The sequence below is a fragment of the Lepisosteus platostomus genome, chromosome 9 (genome assembly GCF_059453375.1).
Source record: "Lepisosteus platostomus isolate fLepPlt1 chromosome 9, fLepPlt1.hap1, whole genome shotgun sequence".
NCBI classification, from domain to species: Eukaryota; Metazoa; Chordata; class Actinopteri; order Semionotiformes; family Lepisosteidae; genus Lepisosteus; species Lepisosteus platostomus.
The window spans coordinates 37,908,530-37,927,500 of record NC_142619.1 but is presented as its reverse complement, the minus strand read 5'-3'; the positions used below and the strand labels follow the sequence as shown (position 1 = coordinate 37,927,500).

At 35.3% G+C, this 18,971-nt stretch overlaps 1 protein-coding gene and 1 long non-coding RNA gene across 11 annotated transcripts in view; one reads left to right on the top strand and one right to left on the bottom strand.

Moving 5' to 3' along the window:
• LOC148654956 (uncharacterized) overlaps positions 1-4,175 on the top strand; it is a 5,120-nt gene extending 945 nt beyond the window's left edge. Inside the window, exon 2 of the long non-coding RNA XR_015941163.1 lies at positions 2,525-4,175. This is a non-coding gene — a long non-coding RNA (uncharacterized LOC148654956). The remainder of the gene's footprint in view (positions 1-2,524) is intronic.
• The window catches only part of foxp2 (forkhead box P2), a 186,078-nt gene that overhangs the window by 94,704 nt on the left and 72,403 nt on the right, over positions 1-18,971 (bottom strand). The window contains exon 1 of one of the 10 annotated variants that reach the window (XM_088644890.1): positions 678-864. The exons of 8 other annotated variants lie outside the window; for them this stretch is intronic. The gene's annotated coding sequence lies outside the window, so the exon portion shown is untranslated. Of the gene's footprint in view, positions 352-677; positions 865-18,971 lie in introns of those variants that run through there. One more of the 10 variants, XM_088644889.1, reaches the window with a different exon arrangement.

Sequence of the window (18,971 nt, the reverse complement as noted above, 5' to 3'; positions counted from 1 at the left end):
AGCGTTAAGTGTCTTTAAAAAATGCCACTGGTAGAAAACAGCATTAGAAGGAAAAACTCAGAAGCTAGCTAACTGTCAAAGCCATTATCAAGCAACTATTTACAGCAGTATTTACACTACTGTGAGTGCACCTCTGCCCGATCACGTCCCAGACTGATGGCATTTTGTGCTGGTAATTAAAACAAATCAAGCAGCTCTCTGATTGTTTTGGCGTCCAAGGACAATCATACACAAAATCAGCATTTAATCACTAGGGTATGTCTTTGGTGTGCAACGTGAGGGGTGACAAAGGTTCAAGCCTGAACCGGCATGCGTACCATAATCTTCCTAAAGTAAGTGCTTCAGTTTCTCAGGAAAACACCAGTCTAAATCTCTCAGCCTTCTGTGAGCTTTCAAGTCTCTGATAAATATGCGTCCTGCTTCCCTTATTAGGGAAAGCTTGCAATAATATACTGTAGGTCTGGTGAAACTCTACAGCTCTGCAATCTACAGAGGAAGTATTTGACAAGAAAACAAGCAAAACCAAAGGCAAGCATTTCACAGCCTCCAAATCAGATAAACCAAAGAGAGGAAAAAATCTTCAATTTACTTCAAAACCACTTCACAATGACAATTTGTCTCAACAGATGTTAATCGAGCTTCAGTCTTTTGAACACTAGATACCATCAATTACTAACCTTAATTAGAATCACAGAACTCCAGTTTCTCTGCCAGCATATTCTGAGGATGATGTATTAAGATATATACAGTAATGTAAACAATACATAGTTGCAATGAAATGGAAAATTTTCTGCTAATGGTGTTTGTCAATCCTTTGTCAATTTTTCTGCCTGCCACAGATGTTTTTCTTAGCTGCTTCACAAAACAGGAATCAACTAGCAGAGAAGAAAGACTTTCTCTCCCCCAGGAAAAGAGTACAAAGCCAAGTCTGTACACAGCAGATGCAAAAGAAAGTCCATCTGCTACCAGCTCACAACACCACATGGAGTTCTAAGATTTAATACTGTGGCTAGCCTGGCTGTGTTTGTGTAGACACCATCAGAATAAAAGGAGGGAACTTCCTAACCACAAAAGGATAAATACATCACAAAAGTTGTAGTGTGTATACAGAAATATAACGCACAGATAAACGAGTACATGTACATTCACACAAATGTGCATGTTTTAAGGAAGTAATTACACCTTCCCTAAGAGTTTTAGCAAAAGCACACGACAGCTTTATTTTTATTTTTTTAAAAAGGCACAAACTCATGGCAACACTACTTGAGCTTGCAGCTCCAAGCTGTGTTCTGGCACGATTAAGCAGGCTTTTAACAGCACATTATCTCCAACTTCTATTGAAGCATGTTTTAGCTACACATCACATCATTTTTACAATATGTAATGTCAAAGTCCTGCCACTCATTTATTCTTATTTGTTGGTCAGATGAGTAACATCTGCCTCTACTTTGCAACATATATAAATAGTAAAAAGAGGAGGGGAAGTTGCATAAAGAAGTACTTAAAATAACTGCTTCTAATAGCTTCTAATGCAGACATTTTAGGTGAGTAATTACAGCAATTCTGCATTTCACCTTCAACCCCTGGGGCAACTCAATTCCCTCACCTCCTCTGAAATCAGTAACTAGTGGCTATACAAAAACCCATGTCACTATGCAAAAGTTTTCAGTGTTTCTAAAATTCCTAACATTTACCTCACTGAAATAAAATCTGACTGAAACACTCTTACTTATAGCAACTATGACAGGAAAAAAAGGCAATCAATTCACAAAAATGAGCAAGAATATAAACATTTTCTTTTGTTCAGCTTCACAGCATTCACAATGAAAAACATATGGGGGCACCCATTAGTAAAATGACAAAGTTCATCACACAACAGTTTATGATTTTCCCCAAGTGGGCTACTATATTACCTCACATATCAAATAAAATTAGTAAAACCTGTCACTAAGAAGCAGAAAAAAATGTTGAATCAAATCATTTTATTCAACTTTTAGCATCCCAAAATTGCTTTTTCCATTTTAACCCAAGTTTACATATTGTTCTATGCTCCATACCTTGCAAAAACAATGAGACGACTTTCTGCTCTCTGGGAAAAACAAACCATAGTGTTTATCATCATGACACTCAAGGAAATGTTCATGCCTGTTTCCATTGTGACAATATGCTTCTCTGCAATTCAGTGTTGTCAACCTCTAAGTTAAAATGTAAAATTGTAATACAATTATGTATATGCAATTGTTTTTTTTTTTATTGTCATACCTGTAATTTAAAACAACAAGAAAAAAAGCTTACCAAAAGTGCCCTGTTTTTACAGGCAATTTATGTGTAACCTGTGCAAAAATGTACTTCTGTTTCTTAACTGTGATTTAGTCCTTTTTTCTGCAGGGCTTTGGACTTCCAAGGTCAACAAGGACAAACAATACCACTAGTGTCTCTTTGCAAAAAAAAGGAGGGGGGTTCTGTCTGCAAGCAATAGTATCATTTCCATAGCAACCCTCTAACTATTAATTTTCAATTAAAGCAGACACAAAGCGGACAGCCCCAGGCCAGCCGACAGTGTCAAGAGCCCATCTCCATGTTCAACAGTTCCAAGCAGCTCACAAGCTATAACTGCCTCTGCCACCAGGCTGTATCAGTGCTACATCAAGTTTGGGTTGTTAAATGGGAGTTAACCTTTGCTTTCTACCTTAATAAATCACAATGCATTTTTCAACTCTTTATTTTTTTATCCCAAACAATGCTACGTTAAAAAACACATTAATCAGAGGATCGACTTCATTCTCCAAAGTGGAACTGCCAACATGTTTAGCCCTTGTGTCACTGGCAGTTGGTATTGTCCCCAATGCTGAAATAATTTTGTCATTTTGTTGTATAATCAACTAGTGTCATTGTTTTTTTTCTGGTCATTCTGTCATTTTACAGTTTTTACTGTACAGACTGTCTATACTTTGTAAAAAGTGTGGTAACCTTAAAATGCACCACGCATCTTTTCAACTAGAACACACTGAAAACCCACACTGAAAATATATTTTTAAATACCACATTCTAATGTATTATGTAGGTGGCAACATCCAAAATCACAGTTTATTATTATAATATTTCAAACACGTTTATGGTCTATTGCTACAATTTCTTTAGGTACTCAAAACCACTGTCTCAGTACAGATGGAAAAAACAGCTTATGCTCTCAAGTCATGTCAAACAGAAGTTCAGTCGCATGACAAAAACCCACACAAGGTAATGGAACGGCTGAAAGTTATCACTTCACGACATTTCTGAATTCTTTTTATGAGCATTTTCACATAAAATCTGCAGGTGAAATCACCTGTCCCATCTGGCGTAGCGTAATTTCACCTGGAGACATCTGATGGGCTTAGAGTAAGTGCGTTTCTGTTACAAAAGTATTGAGATTTTTATTTTTCTATTTTACATTCTCCATACCAACAGACTACATATGTATTTAGATGAATGTATACAGTGTATCCGTGTTTGAAACAGGAAACGTATAAAATAATACCACAGCTCTCATTGCATGCCATGCATTATGAGCCAATAAAACAAAACACACTTCACTAGTACTTCATTCCCTATGCACAGAGTGGCTTTGTGATAAAAAGAAAACTTTCCTTCAAAATAAGGTCAACAAGCCAAAAGATATTCTCTTTGCTCGACTGTTAAGAAGACTAGTGAACTAATTCAAGTGGAGACATCACCCAGGATGTTCCCGTAATTTGTTTAGGCAGTGTTGGAGATAAAAAAACACATTTTAAGACACTACTGAACAAGCAGTTTTCCTAAAATACAAAAAAGAGTGCATGACATACACAATAGGTCACAACAGCCCTTAGTGTGTGGTGGTTTGTAGCGAATAATGAATAGCAGAAGAGCAGTACAGAGGTTAAGCAGAAGAAGCCCTTAGATCACTAGTCTCCTGTACTGACCATACTGATCTGTAAGTGTTTTATATGGTTCAACATCTCAAAACAATCACCATAAGCATCCGAACTGTTCACTTTGTATCTTCTTTCCTTTGTCCATCTGCAGTCCACTTGCATGAAGGCCAATCATCTGAAGAAACCGCATTCAATCTTGCATATTAACAGACACTACGTCTTCTGAAGAATGTGTATTTAGCCTGTTGGTCATTTTTATTAAATTTTCTTCTCTCTGTATGCAAAGTTTTTTATATGTCATCTATGCAAGACAAAAAGACTATGAAATATGTATTTTTCATTACAGTCTTAACAAAGCCTAACAATGGTAAGCTTTTTTTTAAATATGTAAAACATTTCAGGGTTTTGATAAAAAATTAACATTCAGGGGAACAAAAATAACAAATATTAACTGTGCTGTCCACCCTTGATGAACACAACACAATATATAGTTGGATTTAGGAACATTAAACATTAAACATTAAACATTTTATAAAAGAGAGTTGATAAAAACCTTATACTATTAGCTCTAACACTTTTAAATGCCATATTTGTAATTTTGAAGCAGTAGTTAAATGTCTTCATACCTATGAGTTGTGTATGGCACTTCTCTCCTACTATCAATTATTAATAATACTAATTAAAATATTTGAATCAAATGAATTCTATCGAACAGTCCAGTATTGTCAAATTTCTGAATATCTGTATTCTAAACACATAGATTTTTGCACTGAAACAAAAGAGTAACAGCCAATGAGCCTCAATGACAGCTTGATAATGATTCATTAAGGTTAACTAGAATTCAATATCTGCTGTTGTTGATCACAAGATCAATCAGGACTGTACGGAAATGAAAAACTGAATGTAAAAAAAAAATACATTTTTCTTTGAGAAAAGGGAAATGGTGTGCTAATGGAATGGAATAAAAGGATAAAATTATATAATTCATGCATGTGTTTTAAGTAAGAACAATAAGGCTATAAATTATGAGAGAAACAAAACAGCAATCTAAACTTGTTAGATATTTTAGAAAAGCTTAGTGAGAGTGTAGTGTAGTGAGAAGGATTGTGGCAGGAGCTATTTTCATGTATTAATGGCATTAGAATTTATCTTCCAATTATCATGCAATTACAAAAAATAATCAGACTATAATTTACTTATGATTTCTGTGATAGTCATTAAATACATTATAAGGAAAATAACATCAGCGGCTTGTAATAGAGAAATGGGATACTAAGAGCAGAGTGACTACTTCTCTTCAACAGACATCTACAAAATAAATCAGCTTCCCTAAAAATGTACTTGTGCAATTATAACCAGTAATCCATATTTAATTTACTATTTTGTAAATGTAAGTGAATGAAGAAAAATTCAACAAGTCACTAACTTTGCAAGCAAATTGAAATTGTTGTGTTGCCCAGAATCTACATACTGTATGTCAAATTTCGCAGAATGCTTTTTAGTAACAATTTAAAAATCTGATTTCAAATAAAAAAAACACATATACATATGCATATTACATGTATATTTAAAAATGTGCAGATTACTGGAATCCATTCTGTTATGCCGAAATAATGTGTGATAAAATCCCCACTAAAATGACCTATAATGTCAAAATTCCTTTTCATAGATTTTCCCCTGGATGACAGGAAATTGATAAAAATGTCAGAGCAGAGCTTCCTATTAGCAGCTACATTATAAAATATTCTTCATTGTTTTCTGAATCATGTTTGATGTACCGTTTCCTGAGCAGGAGACGTACAAAATCAAAACTACTGCTTATTCACTGCATTCCTCTTAAGTGTTTAAATACAAATTAAATGACTAATGGATAAAATTCACGAACTGGTCGATGCATTTATTCCTCCAGTAACTCTTGATATATTCCTTCCAAGTGCTTCCTGGTTGTGAACTTGGCTCAGTGCCCAACAGGACATCCCTGAGTGTTTGCCTGCCTCAGTGTACAGTAAATATACCAAACAAACAAATTCAAGAGGAACGGCAGCCATCCCTCAAAGTACTTATTTAGCCTATAGACAGTACGTTAGCATATACACAAGACAAATTTACATAAACCTTTTGGAGGAGACACAAAACTCAGCCATAAATGTTCTAGCTGTATTAATTTAGTAACCCTGGTACAGTATGTGTGGAAAAGGGTCAGGCACCAGCAGACATAGTTCTGTGCATAGTGTTTGGAATCGTGCTATATTTCAAACCAATGCAGATGAGGATTTTTGACATTTAATTCAATGTCATTTTCTAGTTAAAATAAAGATACCAGTTGTACATGACACAACTGTTCAGTGCAGAACTGTACAAGGTTATTGGATAAGCCTGGAATACCTACGTTGGCAAAAATCCACACAAAACTAAAAATGAACTTTATTGATTACAGAGTATAAATTATATTGAAATTAGAATATGGTCACACAATATTAGATTGTATTCACATTTGGTCTCCTGTAAACAACATATGGCATTAAATTTCTTCTAGGCTGCATTCTGCATGTGAAAATAAATCTAAATACGTAGGTGAAATACAACCCTTCCACAGCCCCGCTCCCCACCTTCCCCCATCTCGGGGATATGCTGCTTTACAAAGTCAATGTACAAACAACTTTTGCAAAAGCAAGAATGTCACAAGGTGACAATCCGTGACACAAAGGATTTCACGTTCCACAGGATATCTCGATAATTGAATTATGAATCTCATTCTAAACATGGTGGCAGGGTAGCTTAGCACAGTACCGAAATGCACTAATGCACAAGCCATCGGCTGTACTGCATCTTGACATTAGAAAGTTGTGAATGCAAATGCTGAACTGCTGGAGAGCTCAGTGCAGCTGGACATGTGTTCCAAGACTATTTTGTTTTAAGAGTTGGCTGAGAACCACAAAAAGGTGAATTACATGCATCTGCTACAGGTAAATCTGAGGAACCAAACTGCAGTCTTGGGTCTCCCCAGCAGTAAATACAGCAATGCTAAATAACAACAGTGTTTTCAATTAAGCATGCTGAGATTTTGCAATGTACATCCAACTGTCACTAATACACTAAATGTGGAAATCCAGGTCCTTCAGACCCATTGTTTTACATGTTTGAAATCTTCAAATTTTAAATAGACTGAAGTCTGAAGAGTGAGGTGGCCTGTCAAGATCATTTATTTTATTTGTAATCAATCACTTCTTTATTGATTTAGATTCATTCTTTGGATCACGGTCTTCTTGAGTCTAAATCAGAAACTTGAGGTCTGGTATCCGTAGCCTAAACTACTTAACAATGAACACTACTGTACAATGTGGTAGATTTAGCTTTTTGAGGAGTCTCACAACTTATGGAGGCTAGTGGCCATTTGTCTGCAGTCTTTTGTAGAGCCCTCTGGCCTTAACCAAGAACACACATTCTACTACTGAACGTTTATGTGTTACCTGCTTTTATACTCCTGGGAAACAAAAAAACCTTTGAAGACTTGATATAATTTCTAGAAACTTTCTGCTTCCAAAAATCAGAATGTTCTTGTGAATTTATAAATCTCCCTATTTTCTGTAAATCAGTTTTAACAATATGGTTTTGCTCTGTGCAACACTATTATTATTAAAGTACAACACTTACTTTTTTCTAAGGAAGCAACTGAGTCACATAATATTTGCTCCAGTTTTGCCTGTGGTGTAAATAAATCCAGGAGGCACTACATATACTGTATGTAAACAATGTAAGAAATACCTGGCATATCAACCACTTGCCTTTCTATCCCAGTACATTAAATACCAACAGTAGACACAAAAAAACAACAGAATAAAAAACACTGACTCTTTGCAGCACTAACAAATGCATCTATATCCCTAAATACAAACTGATTTGCAAATAGATCTGAATGCAATGCTAATACATTTATCGAAGACATTACACTTATATAATGATTTAAACATTGGATAATACCCAGTCTCTGAAGCATGCTTATTACTCTCTTCGTCTTCTCTAGAGATTGGGAACTATTTAATGTGATATCTGTCAATTAGTAAGCTGTTTATTTTATGTGGGAACTCTCACTTGTGCATTTAGCCTAACAAAGCTGCATCTAGTCAATTCAGTCATGTAGTGACAGATGCATGCTTTCAGCCTTTTGAAAAAAAAGTGTCGGGTTATCAAGCACTTATATTTTCTGTAAAGTGTGGAATTTGCATCTCGGCTCACTGTGGAGACCCCGGAACTGTCAAAGGAGAATGAAGGAATGCACCCTGGATCCTCTGACTCACCCCACCATTCAAGCCATTCATCTTTTGACTCGCTACAAGCTCTGCAGCAGCTTACAGGAGATTCAGCGCCAACAGGAGTAGTGTGTCCTTCACAGAAGTCACCAGAAGCCTGGAGGTGCTCAGGCAGTGGCAGGGCTCTCTTTTCACTTGAAGTCTTAAAAGCCCTGGACGACTAATCCCATCCCTACCTCCCATGGTGCTAAGCCAACTGTGAGCCCCTACTTGGGAATCCCAGTCACAGTGGACTAGTGACATGCCTCAGGCTCGAATCTGCACTGTCTGCATCACAGAGACCAGCCTTCACTTCCAACAAGCTTTGTTACCAGTTGACCAATGCGGAAAATCTGTGTTAGTTGTTCTAGAATTTGAATAAAATGTTAAATTTCTAAGTGCTCTAATTTTATTGATTAATACTTTTAAACAATCAAATCAACAACCCCTTTACATTAAATGTGCAGCAAAAAAATTAAATCCTATCAAGTCTAATTATAATTGAAATACATTCTTAGTCTTGGATAACTCTGAATAATAAAAGTAATTTTGTAACTTGGATCACCAGACAACAAAATCCTGCAGTACTATTGATGAGTGGAGCCATATTTCCACTTCTATCCCACATACCTTTTCAGTAAGCAAAATGAGAGGTCAAGAGGCTATGGTTTCCCAGGAAACAGTCAAGTGCATAGCAACAGCTTCTTCTCCCTTCTTTACTGCTCTCGTGACATGAGATAATCTTTTTCCATTCATTTTCCAAATGTAACTCAAACTAAACTTTTTTTCCCCAAGACTGAAACTTAATGTGTTTAGATTGTTTTTCCCCTCATTTAGAAAAGTTATATTCCCTTGAATCTTTCTTTCTACCCAAAAAATACAATGTTTTTTGCAGCTTCAGGAAAGACACTAACAATGCTAACTACATTCCTGACAGCCTCTGACTCTGTCAAAAGGAATTTACCATGAAAACCACAAAACACCTGGTGTGGTATAGTGTAAAAACATATTGCTAGTGGGTATCGACATAAGAATTACTTTAAGATTTATTCTGGTTACAACTCTTTCAAAACATTCAACACACACAATTAGCACAATGTTTTGTAAAAATGAAATGTTATGTAGTATATATTGACACGCTATTATGTGTGAGTTATACATGTGGAATATGCAGGTATATATATATAACTCACCAGCCGAAGGCATATACTGTAGATATACAGGTAAGGTAGTGTTACAGTGTTACAGTTAGTGTTGTAGAGTTTGAAATATATGGTGAAAAACTATGGCTTCTGCAAAGGAAATATTAAATGACTAGTGCATAGAAATTGAAGTTTAAGTTATTGAAGCTACCCCTATCAATAGGTGCCAGTCCACCCTCATGTTCCTCATGTGTAAGAGTGAAGGCAGAGTTTGTGACACATGTGCTCTTCAGAACAGAGACGGTTGAGAAAGAAAACAAACTCTCCCAAAACTGATATCGAGTTTCTCATACACTTTCAACTTCAGAGGTGATAAACCAGTGTGAACTTTGATTGTCTCCCTGCAGGTACAGAGCAAAACATTTAAGAATATTAGTGCTTGTAATGATCCCAATGGGCATGTGGATTCTCACAAAGCATTGGTGAAGGAAGGAAACAAAAGGAAACAAAACACACTGAAATTACAAAGGTCAAATGTAATTTGTATACATTAAAGTAATGTAACTACAAGTGTACAAGAGCCACGGTAACACATGGGGCTGGATCAAGACAAACTGACAGGTAGATACAGGTTGGGATCTGACACGCTATTGGCACACATATCTTGGTCTGGCACAAGGACCAGATACGAACATAGGGCTTGTCAAACACTGTGAATGAACTGGGGGAAGTGTAACTATGGGTACATACAGGATTAACAACACTGATCTATGCATAAAGCAAAGGACTTCTATGATTCTGTCTTCCAATATTTTCTTCATTTTTGGATTTGTGCATTTTACAGTTGTTTGCATATTTAAACTTATTTGCAATACATAAAGCTCTTTCCCTCTTATTTTATTAAATATTTCTAATATTGAGCCTCTGGTGAAAAAAATCCAGTCCATTATTAAACAATGAAAGACAGAAGAAGCACAACCTTTTCCCACCAGGTATGAAAGGTTGGAAGGTACTTTGAACGTAATCATTTATTTCAGATTGAAAAAAGGTAGAATTTTAGAAGACCAGTTGGTGATACCTATAAAATGATGTGATCTAGATATGAAGGCAAAATAAGTCAGCCTAAAGTATTTCTCCTTGTAACTGAACTGCTAACCTAAATTTCGGTAACATGCTTTTCAAGAACGTAAACATTAAAATACAGAGTAGGAAAATGTCACGTCGAGAAGTGAGAGCACTAGTACAGATACATTGCCTCGAGATTTATTCATACCCCTATCAAAATAAGTCAGAAAAACATAACAAAAAACTGGAAAATGTTCCTGGCTTGAAAAAAAAAACTGAAAAGGGTAACATTGCAATCTTAGTAGCAACACACAATTATTTATCATAGATAATTTTAGTCCAGAAAACACAAGGGTCACCCCCCTACACACCTCTGCAGTTAGCATTTTGTAAATCCTCCTCTGGCAGGGATTACACTATCAATATGACTTGTGTAGTGTGCTATGGGGTTCTAGTACTTCTGAGGGGAGATTTCTGACTGATCCTACAAGTCAACTTACTCCAGGTCATTCAGACACTTTGGTTTCAATTTCTGAACTACCTTCTTGAGTCTGAATGACATACTTTCAAATAGAATGAACTCTATAGGTCGGGATGCCCTGGCAAGATAATTTATTTAATTTCAGTTAAGTACTTCTTTATTGATTTGGATGCATTCCTTGGATCAAAGTCACACTACAATATCAATTTTAGTCAAGCTTGGGCTTATTGGCCGAGGGACCTATGGACAAAATGTCTTGGAACGTGTTAGTTCATGATTCCCCCTATCTTAACATGGGCATCCAGGACCCATACATGCAAAATAAGTGTAACATATCATAGACTCCCTAAACATTTCAAAACAGACACGAGTGTTCTTCATCCTATAATGTTCTTTAGCTGCATTATTACTAGAAATATTTTTACCTTGTTCTTGTAGTGCATTATACTCACTTTTCTTCAGTAGATATTGTTCTCTTTCAAACACTTTATAAAGTATTTCTCCTCTTCTTGGTTTATTTTTTAGTCTCGGCATTCCTGGTTTATGATTTACTTAACTCACTAGAAAAATCTGTTGGTGCTTCAAGCAGAATATATCTTTAAGCTTTGGTCATCCATGTTCTACTGATTCTATACCTATCCTGTCACATAATCGTCATACTTCAATGACACTTTACAGTCTAATTTTCTGAAATTGTAAATCTTTGTTTTAAACTTTTACAGTTTCAAAATAATTGTAGTCTATAGGTCTTGTATTGAGTTGCTGCACTTTAACCTAAAGTTTAAGACATGAATAAACTAGGGATTTGAACCAGTTTGTGTACAAATAGGACTAAATTTGGACTCCTTTTCCAAATCTTCTAAAACCTTTATTTAATTTCCAATCCAATTCAAACAGAATAAAGTACTGGTTAATACCATTATTGTTTCCATATTAACTGGAAGTGTTTTTATTTTCTTTAAAAGAGTTGCACAGAAAGCAGAAAATGCAGTAGGCTGAAGATCACCTTTAGATATGATGTTATCCTATCAGTGGTGATTATAAACTTTGTACCACCATGTATGTGACCACATGGCTACAAATACAAGTTTGTTTTCTTATATTTGTGTTGACTTTCAATCAAAAATAGTATGGGAGACATTTACTATTCTATTATACAATAAAATGAAACTCCAAACAATATAGAAACCCAAAACAAATAGTTCAGAGAGTTTTACAGAATTATAACTAAATAATGTAATTTACATTGTGTGTGCATCCAATCATCTATTTTTCAGGAATTACTATCTTTGTGAGGGGGTTACATACATATTGGCGCAAATCAATAAACTGATGCAATTAGTGAAGAGTGTGAAGAAAATTAAAACTGAACATTATGAAAACTTAGAATGTAAAATTCTGAGTTTACATAGTACAATTTTACTGAGAATATTGGTTTAATGGAATGGGAGTGACTTGATTGTAAACAGTTTCACATACTGTGGCAGTGGCTGCTTCTCTCAACCACATGAAATCACTTGAACTCACACTTTCCTGTTCAATCATCTACATATTTAGTTCACATGGCCTCCAAAAGACAATGTCTAAATATTACATCTTCACCACCACCGACAGAGAAACAGGTTTCCCTAACAGCGGGCGTGAAAATGGAAATACCATCTCATTTGATTGTAAGTGAAGAGGCAAGAAAATTCATAACAGAATATGGTATAGGATCCACTGCCCTGTACACCTTAAAAGCTTAGAAGGAGCAAATAATGAAGTTCTACGGTAAAACCAAATCCAAAGAAGTGGATTTGCCAAACTGCCCAACATTTCAAATACACAAGGCAAGCAATGAACAAAGGATTAGGCAACGCAGAGAAGCCAAGCCACTCTCTGGACCTCCATTACTGCAATTATGTAGTCATTTACAGTAGACTATGTATTTGTTAATGAAGGAAAACCACAAGCCTACAAGTGCCATTTTTAGAATCCTATTAATATTTTTGTGCATGTTACTATATTCTAAGGTTGAACTACACAGTAACAGTTTTAGGGAAATCCTTTTTTACAGAATGAACTCAGCCAGCTGTCCTATACTCATAAAGCATCCTCTTGAGTAATGTACAACATGAAAGGGCTCAACTTGGTATTCTGCTACAGAATACTATTTCAAATACAAGTTTTATTCCAGCGTTTTAGAAACTGAAACGCATATTTCACTGAATACAGTGGAAACAACAGCCCTCTCTGATTGCAGTGTTTTACCAGAGTCTTGTTGATCTAACACAATAATTCTTCGTTAGGTCTGAGACTACAAACATATAAAAAACTGAGACATGAATAGAAGCATGCTAAGCACTGGCACTGCACTGACAGCATACTAAACAGACTTAGTTTTAAAACCTTTAGTGAAGTTGCTGAAAAACTAACAGCATACAACTTGGATCATTCAGAAGGGAAAACATGAGTGCAGTTAGGATGCGAATACCCTCTCATAGTGTATCCCAAGGTTTTATAATGAACGCAAATCCAAATTGTAACAATACAAATACTGTGCAAAAGAAAACAGGGAAATACATCTGCATGCATCCTGAAATGAAACAAAAATTAGTTCCCATTATAACATTAAAGTGTAAATGGTAAGTGCCAATATACTGTATCAGTAAATACAATAAGAGATTTGTAGTTTGGCAGGTTTCAAACTGCAACTTCGATCAATGAAGAACGGGTAAACCAAATTACAGAATAAATTTAACAGAAAAACGTTAAACATTTCCAATATAAATGGCATGCTCTTTGCAACCTGTTTTTTTTTTTTTTTCACTGAACTGTTTTCTTATGGGTTAATACAGCTTCATTATATTAATTGCATTAATTTTCTGATTTCAGTATTTTCATCTCTTCAACAAAGCAAAACTATTCTGTTGACACATTATATAAATGTTCATGATGATTGTTTTAATTTATTGTCACTTTGTATGTGATACTATTGAATAAAACACACGATTAAGTGTCAATAGACATATACATTACTGTTAATCCACATGCTTATGTGTAAATTGTAGTAATTAAATGACTAACTGATATGATTAACTTACTGCAGTGGGATGGTTGTTTAATGAGTGGCTTTAGAAGGAGCTATATTTTTATATATAGCTATATAAAATAACAGAAGACAACAGTTTTCAAAACCACATATTAAAGATGATTATTATTAATTAAGATTATTAAAATCACTTTACTAACCATATACAATTCCTTGTATTAGTAACTTGTTAATAAATTATTATGTTAAATTGTTAATAAAAATGTTAAATGCCAAGCAATGCTGCTTTGAACATAATGCTGGGAGTCAATGTTACACTACTTACACTGTTAAACAATTAATGCAATACTTTTTGACATCTGAATGTAAGAGCAAAACTATGCCGAATGGGTCTACTTATCAACCCTGCAACTATGTTAAATTACATTTTGGTATTGAATTCAAAGTTAGGCCAGGACTATTGGTCTTGCAACCAAGTCTTGCATTTGAACCTCATCATTGTAATGCTGTGAAGTGCGTTTTTCATCTTTGTAATATTGCTCATATCTGTTCATATCTCTCTTAATCTGATGACGAGAGGCTTTAATGCATGTTCCGAATTCAGATGTTTGGACATGAACTAAAACTAAAATACAGAAGACCATGCCTCTGAAAGCTTAACTTTCAGTTTACCTTTAAGGGTTTGAATGGTTTGGGTTTTGTTAGGTGTTATCTCTCTGTACACCTATATGTCATTTGTGCTTTTGGACTTTCTTATAGTTCCCAAAACTAGGCACAGAACCCTGGGAACAGAGCATTCAGTTCTACAGCTCCAAAGTTGTTGAATGATCTTCTAGTCTGTGTTAAATCTTGCATGTCAGTCAGCACTTCATTCCTTAAAATTTTATTTATACACTAGCCAAAATTAAAGTTTATTTTTTTTCTATGAAACAATATGAATACATAATCCTGTAAAGAAAAAATACTGAAAGACAGATTACCGATTCCTACCACTAATACCTTTCACAGATTTTCCTTCTTTTAAAAGGTAATCCAACAATGGCTTTACATTTTAAAGACCGCATTTCAGAAAGAAATGCACCTTGTATTTTTTGTCTGCAAACAGAATGCTAGACAGCAGGTCTTTAAGCACTTCTTTAAGAAATATTGTATCTGAAAAATATTCAGATATTCAGTACCATTGAAATGCATTTGTAAGATCACACCTGCAGACACAACTATAATTTAAAATACTGTCCTTTTTTATTTGACTGACAAGATGACTTTAAGGAAACCAAAGATTACAAAAAATGGGACATAAAACTGCTATAGAATTAAAGAATCAAATATGCTGGTGATTATTAAAGAAATCAAAAGAAGACTGAAAAATAAGCCAAAGCTACTTCATAACAAAGGTTTGTAGATTTATTCCTTTTTAAACCTAATGATATGTGCTCATTAAAAAGATTCTAAACACTGAAATACCACGAACAGCAGGGAATTTAAGTATATATTAGAAAAAAATAAAAGGGTAAAAATGACTGAAGTCAGACAGTTCAAGCTGACCAGGCACTTCAAATGGAAAAACAGAAGAATGTGACAGACACTCCAGGTTAAATTAGCTTCTGTGCTTTTCCTTAAATCTGTGTTACTTCAAAAAATTATTTGAATTAGGCAACTTGATGAAATCAAAGACCTGAATGTGAGTAAATTTAAACAAGCAAGTACACTTCACAGCAGTTTACCCATTATACGGCAGATTGTATGGAGATGAAAGCATACTTTATGGCAAAAAAGGCCAAGCTGGTCAGTGTTTTTCTGCTTCCAAATAAGGGCCATGATTTACACAGATACACAGAGAAAGCAATACTTTATGTCAATACAGCCAGGCATTTGAGTACTGTAAGGAAGAGTCAACTTCTACTTTGTGATTTATACTGACTGACCCAAAAACTATGTTTCTATACGGACTGATGTTTAAAAGAAATTAATTGTTAAAGTATACTGTGTTTAACTATTTAAACTTTATTGTCTAGGGTGTATTACTCATTGTTCAGGAATAATTTGTAGAGATCTCAGTAACATACAGTAGGAAAGCAAGGTATCGGCTTCTCTCTATATCTTCTCTCTTCTCTCTATGCAGCAGGTGACCAGCAATAAAATAATAAAAGTGATAATATTTAACACATAATATAAGAATTAAGACAAGCAAGTTTAACAGTATACTATTCGGCACTACTGGGCACAATACATAGACATTTGTGTTACTTTGTCTCCTCGATAAAATAATAAAATGCCTATTGGCACAATTCAGGTCCATTCAAAATGTGTTTCTTAAGTATACAAAAGACTGAGATACAAAACACTTCTAACACTAGTAGCACTTAACAAGTGAATATGAAATGGAATAACATTTTAGAAACTGACTATCTCATTATTAAAAGGATTTCTAGATTTGGGACATTTGCAAATGCTACATAATACACACAAAGAAATAAGTACATTGAGAATAAAATAAATCAGTCATTAAACAGTAATTTACTGTTTATATCAGAGCCCCTTTTATTGTGCACTGGAGCACTGGCACAATATTTCTTGCCACTTTAGCTTGCAGCACAATTACCAGATTACCTCACTGCTTTGCTTTAACACAGAGTCAATGATGCCACTCATATGAGGATATCCATTCACAGATCTAGTGTCATTCATCAAGACACTAATTAAACAAAAATTAATTCAGGAAAACGGCTTCACCTCTTAGAATAATAAACTCATTATATGGAAATTTCGACTTAACCATTCTAGTTACCTCTATTAATTCAAACCTAATTGAAAGAACCACTAATCTAAAAAGGGTGGGGATATGAATTACAGCTGGGGGTAACACTACAGATTCTACTGGGATTAGAAGTCTGTGGAAGCAATCAAAAGCCATAAAATGAGAGGAAAAAATCCACTGGATTTATCAAAGGGTACAAACTGATTTTGCATGGGGGAAGTGATTTTAAAAACAAAAAGGTGCACTCTTGAAGAATCATTCTGCTCAAAGAAGGTTTTAGCTTTAAAACTAAATTAAATATGGTCACATGACACCAGCTTGCAGTAATTAACATTAAACAGTTATAATCCCAAAATACTGGTGAATCTCATGTCCAAATTATCTCTTGCTATTCGAACAAATAAGATCTGCCAGAAAAAAAAGTTGTCTTATTTTTTTAAAAAAATATGTACGAATAATGGGCTAAGCTTCAACAAGACGGCACAATGGTACAGAATTCCTACATCGGTGAGTCAGTTATCCATAGTTATCTTCATCCTGAGGAGGGCTGTAACAAGAGCCTCACTCTGTGGACTCTTTTAAATCCAGCAATGGAGAATAAAGAGTAATAGTACCTATCACAACCACACGTACATTAGACCTCACTTATACCATGTGGAAAAATAATGTGAATTCCGGCAAGTTATTGTCAATTTTTGTTTAAAATATGTTAGGATCACCTAGGAGTATTGTACTGTCAGTACTGTCAAAATCATATTACACGTGCTTGCATGACTGTGTTAAGAATATCTTTACATTATCCAATATAATAACAAATGCAAAGAAAGTTTAAAAATAGAAAATATTTTACAGCAATTAGTTCACATTCAAGAAAAATAAAGAGGTTTTAGTACAATATGCTGTCACGGACCATTTAAGTACAGTAGTGATCTAATTCCAGCACCAAATGCAAAGAAAACAAAGAAATGAAGTGAGCAGTGTTTATTATATTTAATTTATATAGCAATTGAAATTACATTACAGCTGCTTAACCTTTCCAAATAGTACCACAACTTCAAACGAATGGAAAACGCTTTTACAGATCCCTCTGAGCTTCAAAGCTGCCAGAGTACTGCCTCATGTGGAAGGCAAGAACATTCAGGGAGCTCCAAAAAGGGACTGCAGGAGAGTTTCTCTTTTCACTTTCACGTGAGTGCTCAAGATCCCAGCTCCCTTCCGTTTCCACAGCTGTCCGCAGAAAGAGAAGGGGGGCCTGCTGCGCGTGTCGCCCGAGCTGAGCAGGAACCGACAGCAACGGCTATCATATGACCATCATCGGGGATCCTCCAGCGCACCGTCTTTGAGTCCCAAAAACAAACAGAAGACTCTGTCTCTAAATGTAGGTGTGCATGACTGTAACGGCAAAGCACGAGGCAGATGTGTGGTTTGGATTTTTCTCGAGAAGTCATGTGGTCTAATCTGGCCATTCAGGAGCCAGTAAAGGTGGGGGATGCGGGGGAGGATTTGTACGTTTTGGTACATTCAAGTGTCAAAGATGTTCAAGAACACAAGCTCGAGAGTGAAATTATAGAGCTCTCAGTGTACGATTAGTTTTCCCTTTCAAAACAAGCTCTACCCAGCATGTCCAAAAAAGAGATCTTCTAATCTTCTAATCTTGACGCATTCCTCTTGAGTGTTATAGCCTTTGTACAGGGGTTTTAAACTAAGCTTCTGAAGCAAATACACAATTCAAACATTATTCTATATTGTTTGAAACGATCACTCTTCTATTTCTATTTAGGAAACATCTAATCAATTATAACTGAATTAGAAAGGGTTCAAATTCTTTACCTTTTCTTTACAAGATGTTTCATCTGTACTCAACTGCTTAAAAACCATATCCTTTTGTTGTGTTATTTGTGTTTACAGTTGGGAATTTGACATACAGCAAGCTACAGTTTATGTAACTTGAATCTATGTCATTCTTGTGTATCAAAGCAAAACAAAAGCCCTTGCACTCCAATAATCTCTGAGTTTTGCTTTTGAACAAAGCCCAAGAAAAACTCATGATACAGAGGGTAATAAGAATGAAAACCTATCATGGTTCCTTAAGTTTATGAAGATCGTGATTTTCACGTAAATCATGGGGAACCACAGAGGAGGATGGGGGAGACTCTACTTCCTGGCCCGCCATCCTGAGGCCTCCTGTGATACAAGCCCTGTTCATCATCACCCTCAGAACCTGACACCCTATGCTTCTCAGCTGTTTCTTCACAGGGACGCCTTAAGGATCTTATTACCACAATCTTCTCAGTTGCATCCCGAGACAG